Source organism: Nylanderia fulva, unplaced genomic scaffold (genome assembly GCF_048542155.1).
Source record: "Nylanderia fulva isolate GAGA-0341 unplaced genomic scaffold, ASM4854215v1 Scaffold1055, whole genome shotgun sequence".
NCBI lineage: Eukaryota > Metazoa > Arthropoda > Insecta > Hymenoptera > Formicidae > Nylanderia > Nylanderia fulva.
The window spans coordinates 17445-25000 of record NW_028189254.1 but is presented as its reverse complement, the minus strand read 5'-3'; the positions used below and the strand labels follow the sequence as shown (position 1 = coordinate 25000).

The window sequence follows — 7556 nt, the reverse complement described above, 5'->3', positions numbered from 1 at the left end:
GCGTCTCCAGGTCATTTTGGGTTACCCCGACGAACACTCTTACGAGGGCCCGAATTGTATGCGGTTCCGCTGCCGGGTTCCGGAATAGGAACCGGATTCCCTTTCGCCCGACGGGCGTGTGTCTTTCGTATAATATTTATTATTATTTCTCGACACTCGAGTATATTGTACGCCGTCATTGACATAGGATTTCTCCTAGGGCTTAGGATCGACTGACTCGTGTGCAACGGCTGTTCACACGAAACCCTTCTCCACGTCAGTCCTCCAGGGCCTCGCTGGAGTATTTGCTACTACCACCAAGATCTGCACCGACGGCGGCTCCAGCCAGGCTCGCGCCCAGACCCTTCTGCGCTCACCGTCGCGACCCTCCTACTCGTCAGGGCTTCGTGACGACGCGAGAGAAGACTAACGCCCGCTCCCGGTTGCCGCCCCACTTGCCGCTGACGGCAGAGTATAGGCTCGACGCTTCAACGCCATCCATTTTCAGGGCTAGTTGCTTCGGCAGGTGAGTTGTTACACACTCCTTAGCGGATTCCGACTTCCATGGCCACCGTCCTGCTGTCTTAAGCAACCAACGCCTTTCATGGTGTCCCATGAGCGTCGAGTTGGGCGCCTTAACTCTGCGTTTGGTTCATCCCACAGCGCCAGTTCTGCTTACCAAAAATGGCCCACTTGGCACTCTGATCCGTAGATGCTCGTGGCTTCATAATTCAAGAAAGCCAGAGATCTCACCCATTTAAAGTTTGAGAATAGGTTGAGATCGTTTCGGCCCCAAGGCCTCTAATCATTCGCTTTATCAGATGAGACTCGCGCGCGTTCCGTGCGGAACGGCCGAGTGCCAGCTATCCTGAGGGAAACTTCGGAGGGAACCAGCTACTAGATGGTTCGATTAGTCTTTCGCCCCTATACCCAGTTCCGACGATCGATTTGCACGTCAGAATCGCTACGGACCTCCATCAGGGTTTCCCCTGACTTCGTCCTGACCAGGCATAGTTCACCATCTTTCGGGTCCCAACGTGTACGCTCTGGGTGCGCCTCTTCTCGCGATGAGAACGAGACGCCCCGGGAGTGCGAGGCCGCATCGCGACGCGGCCCATCCTCCCTAGGTCGACGGCCAGGGCGACCTTCACTTTCATTACGCCTTTAGGTCTCGCGACAAGTCCCAATGACTCGCGTACATGTTAGACTCCTTGGTCCGTGTTTCAAGACGGGTCCTAAGAGTACCCAAAGCAGTAGCGTCGCCGACCGGTATCGGTCTCCCCGCGAGACCGCGGGAGACGTTCGCAGGCCTGTCGAAGGTGTACCGTACTGTAACCAACAGCGGGCCAGGACCGGGGACGGCGCGAAGTCCGTAATCTCCGAGTACCGTGGCGCGCGCTTGCGACGGTTCTCGACGCACCGTGAATAGTGCGGCCTGATACCTTGCGCGTACCGCCGAGCAGACCGGCCGGGCGACCGAGGGTTTGTCGCTGTGCCGTTTTACCGGCGACGCGACAGACACCGCACCCGGGCCGTAGACCGACACCCAGCGGGTCGCGACGTTCTACTTGGGGAGAAGTGCCACGACGACGAGCGCCCGGACATCGGCGCACGGTAGCGTGCCCGCGCGCAAGCCACAAGGACTCCGCGGTGACATCGCCGACCGACGCGAAGCCAGCGCCGCTGACGATGAATCTCCCCGTTCGATCTTTTGGGTTTCTTAGGTTTACCCCTGAACGGTTTCACGTACTCTTGAACTCTCTCTTCAAGTTCTTTTCAACTTTCCCTCACGGTATTGTTCGCTATCGGTCTCGTGGTCGTATTTAGCCTTAGATGGAGTTTACCACTCACTTAGAGCTGCACTCTCAAGCAACCCCGACTCTAAGGAGAGATCCTCCCGAGGCGCGCAAGCCGGTCGCTACAGGCCCTGGCACCCCTCTACGGGTAAGTGGCCCCATTCAGATGGACTTGGACGCGACGCGGCACCTCGGGATAAGCGGATCCTCCCCAAACACCACATTTCCCTGCGGCGGAAACCGCGGGATTCTGTGCTGGGCTCTTTTCCTGTTCGCTCTGCCGCTACTAAGGAAATCCTGGTTAGTTTCTTTTCCTCCGCTTAATAATATGCTTAAATTCAGAGGGGTAATGCGGGTAATCTCACGCCCTGCTCTGGAGGTAGTTCGCATAGTGATTTTCGTTTAGCCGTGGCCTCCTCCAGCGTCCTAATCGTCGTCTCTCCTCTAATATATATGATAAGAGGGATGCGGGAGGAGAGAGTGAAGCGTCGAACAGTGGGCCAGCAGCGGGAAGCCCACACGGAAAATACGCCGCGAGGCAAACCGCCGGGGCGCTAACAGCACACAACATCGTTGGTGGTATGGCGGACGATATATCGCGGGGTTCGAGATTCTCGGCTCTTCCTTATCTTTCATAGGATCGAATTCGGGACGGAATCGTTCGAACGAGTACACGACCGCGGCGCGACGGTCCCCTTTTTCGCTTTACGCAAAGTACTATATAAACATCAGAACCACGCAGTAACTAACTATTCAATTTTTTAAAGTTAAAACGAATTTGACTCGAGTGATACATGCGCGAATTTAAATTCGGATACAATAAATTGTATGTTGCAGAGCGAATAAAATGTCTCACGACACGGATGTTCAATGGCTTAAAGATATAATATCAAAAATAAGTAAGAAATTAGGATCAGACATCGAAGAAGAAGAATACGTGGAGGTCACGTCGGTCGTAAAATCCTCCAATCTACATTATGTAACCGTGAAGTTAAAAAATAAGGAAAAGAGCGAGAAACTTTCTCTCATAATAAAGAGATCCGTGGTGGAAGAAAAAGAGAGAGAGCTACTTTTAATGGAATCTAAGCTTCATAACGAGATTTTGTTCTACTCTACATACGCCCGGCCTGACGAAAATTTGGCGAGATGCTACTACGTCCATGAACAGGCTTGCGATTCAGTGATCGCTTTGGAAAATGTCAATGCTCGAGGATATTATCATTGCCCATTCACGTACGACCCTCCTTTGGAATATGTCATAACGGCGATGCGCGAGATAGCACGATTCCACGGAAAAGGATACGTTATGAAGGAGCTGCAGCGAGAAAAATTCTTCAATATTGCGAACCAATTGCGTGAAACCAAATTTCCCATTGATATGGTACAGGAACGCAAGAATTTTTTAAAGACAATAGTAATGAGAACGGTGAATTATCTTCGCAGTAACAACTACGAGAAAGAGTTCTGCGATAAAATGGCAGCCTTAATCTCGAACACGTACGGCAACATGACGAAAATCTTGGAGACTGTAGAACCTTTATCTACCACGTGTCATGGCGATTATGTGTTGACCAACCTTCTCTTCAAAAAAGAAGACGATGGACAGCTACGGGGGATACCGATCGACTTCGCGGAATGGAAATACGCGAGGCCCGTCGTCGACCTTTCTACGTTCCTCTGCGTCTCTTGTTCTAACCGAAATGAGAAGATACAAGTTTTTCGAATTCATACGAGTCTATCACAATGAGCTTAAGAAGTATCTGTCGGACGCTGGCATTTGGAATGCCGAGAAATACTCGTACGATGTTTTTCTGGATGATTTCAAAAGAGGCGCTTTCTTCGGTCTCATTATCGCGTCATACTTTCTACCGGTGTTGTGGGGATATAGTAAATTAGATATAGAAATGCTAGCAACCAAGGGCTACATGGAACAGCGAAAGAGTGCAGCCAGGCCGCGGAGATAAAATGTCAAAGATTTAACTGATGTGTTGCTACATCTAAGGATCTTGGTTGCTTAGAAAACGTTTCGTAACCTCATGTCATGTTCGAATGAGATGCATACATTAATATTGATAATATTTTTGTGCAAATAAATTATTATAAAAAAAAAGGTTTATACAATCCGTTCAAAAAAATGTATAATACAATATCAATAAAAATACATTTATACTAGAAAAATCGATTTATAATAGGTAATATGTAAGTAGCATAAAAATACCTTATTGTATTTATACATATTTATAAATTTAAAAAATTTTTAATATATTTTAAAATACTTTTTTATTTTGCATTTTTATATATTATAATTTGTTTTAATATTTATTTTGAGGTTCTTTTCTCTATACTAGATATATATATATATATATTTGCCCTTTCTATATTTACTTTTAATTTATCTTTACTTTTCTTTAATTTATACTAATCGAGAAAAAGTTTAAAGACATAATAAAATTAAAATTTAATAAGTAAAAGTTTATTTTGAAAAAATAAATATAAAAGATACAAAGTGATAAATATAAGGCCAACTTATCGAGCTGAATATTCGAGATGTTCAGTCAACTACCATTTATTACATGTATAAATTATAAAACTACAGTCATTATATTAAAACTAACGCAAATTACAATCATTCTATAAACGTTTCGACCGCACGCGGTCTTCTTCAGTATAATTATTGAAATATAAATTCTTACAATTCACAGTAATATGTGAAATTTAATTATAGTTATTCAGAATCAAGAGTTTTTGAGTAATTAACGCGGGTTTCAATCCGTCCTGTCCAACAATGTTCGCCTCGATATGATCCCTGATTTTGTTCAGATCTCGGATAGTTTCATCGTTAATATGCGAGAAATTAACCCGTTCCGTAGGCGCTGCGATTTATAAAAATTACCGATCAACTGCATGTCCCAAATTTATAATATGTATCCCCTACAATTGGTAGTATCTTACCTATCATCGTTCTTCTTGATAATTTTGCTACTTATTAACAGTTATTAAGGATGACACATAACAAAACCAACAATACAGAAAGACAGCTCATTTTTAAACTCTACTTGATCGGAGAGCGTGCGTGTTTATATATGATCTAATATCTATGTTTTACTCGTTAAATGTCCTATTTGTCCTATTATTATTTCTTGTTCGCTAATATTCCAAAATATCAAATACGACTCGCTAAGTAACTCAGTAATCTTGTTTAAATTTAGTCCATTTTTTTGTTCCTTGATATGTAGCATCTCAGAATGAGTCTTTTATAATAATTATTTTCGTTGTCCATGATCTTAACATTGTGCCCAATTAAAATTATGATGTTCATTTATTATGTGTTCAGAAATTAACTGAATGTTTCGTTGAGTCCAACCTAATATTATTTTATGTTCTTTTATTCGCGTCTGCAATTGCCTCTTTGTTTGGCCTACATAAGATGCATACAATAATTGCAACTGACTTATAAACCACATTCGAATTGCATGGATGTTTAGTTTTATCTTTCTGCGCTTTAATAATATTATCCAGTTTGTTGAGACATCTATACCCTACCATACAATTTTTTTTTTACCGAGGAAAACAATCATTTCTGAGATCCCATCTATATACGGAAGATGACAAAGAATTTTTTATTGACCGAGTCATTTCTTATAACTTTTTGTTCTTTCTATGTTGGCCTGTCTCTCTATAATGCTCCCCTTAGATATGATGTGTTCTATCCGATGATTAATTTTGTTAAAATCAGATCAGAGGGTAACCATTTGCTTCTGAGTATATTAATAATTAAAACTCCAAATTTTTATTAAAAAATAGTGGATGTGATAGCAATAGACATCTGTCTACAAGGTTATATATATTCCTATTTTGTGGCATAGTGGGTGGTTTGAATAAAATGATAACGTCCTTCCTGAGAAGGTTTCTTTTGATACCAGTCTATTATATTTTGTTATTAATAATTTTAAGTGATAAATCTAGAAATTCAAGCTATGGTTAACCTCTTGTTCGACCGTGAATTTAAGTCTTTCATGATAGTTGTTAAATTATTCACAATCTGAGTCATATTAGTCATAGAGGTGGCCACTATTATGTCATCCACATACGAAAATAAAACAAACATTCCAAATTCAACGCTTTGAGAACTGTATCCTCAAGATCTTGCATAACCAGGTCTGCAATAATTGGTGATAACGGTGCATCAAACCTATAGATATACATTGTTCTTTACATTTTGAAACTTCACAACCGACGAAAATATCACAAAATTCTCTCAGGGCAAATCACTAATGATGCCAAGGAGATCAAATATACACATAGAAGCCAATAAATTTCTCAATGATACAATTAACCCTTTGGAAAATACTAATAAAAAATGGTTTGTTAATCTTTCCAACACAGACATTCCGCCTAACGTTTTTCTAATCTGTTGCAAATGGGTGATAAATTCTGTCTTCCGAATAGTTAGTAAAAAAACAGCGATACATGAATTCATCAAGGACATAGAGAGTAATAGCAAACGAAATAATTTAATAATCTCACAACGATCAGATATATCGCGGGTTCCAAAATTTGCACAACTTCTGAACACGAAGATAAAAATGACGTAAGTCAACAAAAATTACTTGGTGCACACAGAGATTTAATAAAATTTTGTAAAAGACCATCCGAATGTTCTATCACACGCGCGGACAAGGGTAATGCTACGGTGGCAATCGAAAGATCTCATTTAATTAACAAATGGAAAACGTTTAAAAGATGGTCAACACTTACACTATTGTTAAAAAAAATCCGTGCAAAAAAATAGAGAACGATTTGAATGATTTGTTGAAGAGATGGCTTAAGGAAGATTATATTTCAAAAAACGAATATTATTAAATTACGTTGTAGTGATTCTCTCCTTCGCAAAAGCGTATGGATTACCTAAAATCCATAAGGAAAACTATCCAGTTAGAATCATAGTTTCATCGGTTGATACAGCTCTATACTCGCTGGCTTCGTTTTTAACAAAACACCTTACGAACTAGTCTACCCAAAGCGAAAAGTCATATTAATAATAGTTTTGATTGTACACATATTGTCTGGTAAAAAGATTGATGCAGAATGATAGGATGTTTCCTTGGATGTGGTGTCTTTGTTTACGAACGTTCCTCTGGATCTTGCGATTGACGGTATTAACGATAGATGGGATCAACATTGGAATAAATACTAAAATACCGAAAAACGAATTTTTGGGGGGTATAAACTTCATATTGACTTCTACATATTTTACATTTGATGACATAATTTATAAACAGACGTTTGGGACCCCTATGGGGTCACCGTTATCACCAATTATTGCAGACCTGGTTATGCAAGATCTTGAGGATACAGTTCTCAAGCGTTGAATTTGGAATGTTTGTTTTATTTCGTTATGTGGATGACATAATAGTGGCCACCTCTATGACTATATGACTCAGATTGTGAATAATTGTTAACAACTATCATGAAAGACTTAAATTCACGGTCGAACAAGAGGTTAACCATAGCTTGAATTTCTTAGATTTATCACTTAAAATTATTAATAACAAAATATATATAGACTGGTATCAAAAAGAAACCTTCTCAGGAAGGACGTTATCATTTTATTCAAACCACCCACTATGCCACAAAATAGGAATAATATATAACCTTGTAGACAGATGTCTATTGCTATCACATCCACTATTTTTTAATAAAAAATTTGGGAGTTAATTAATTTATATACTCAGAGCAATGGTTACCCTCTTGATCTGATTTTTAACAAAATTAATCATC

General features: G+C 40.9%; 2 pseudogenes; one reads left to right on the top strand and one right to left on the bottom strand.

The window, feature by feature from the left end:
* The window catches only part of LOC114941166 (large subunit ribosomal RNA), a 4844-nt pseudogene extending 2700 nt beyond the window's left edge, over window positions 1-2144 (bottom strand).
* A 423-nt stretch (window positions 2145-2567) lies between these two features.
* LOC146725065 (uncharacterized) lies at window positions 2568-3807 on the top strand (annotated as a pseudogene).
* Window positions 3808-7556: the final 3749 nt, after the last annotated feature.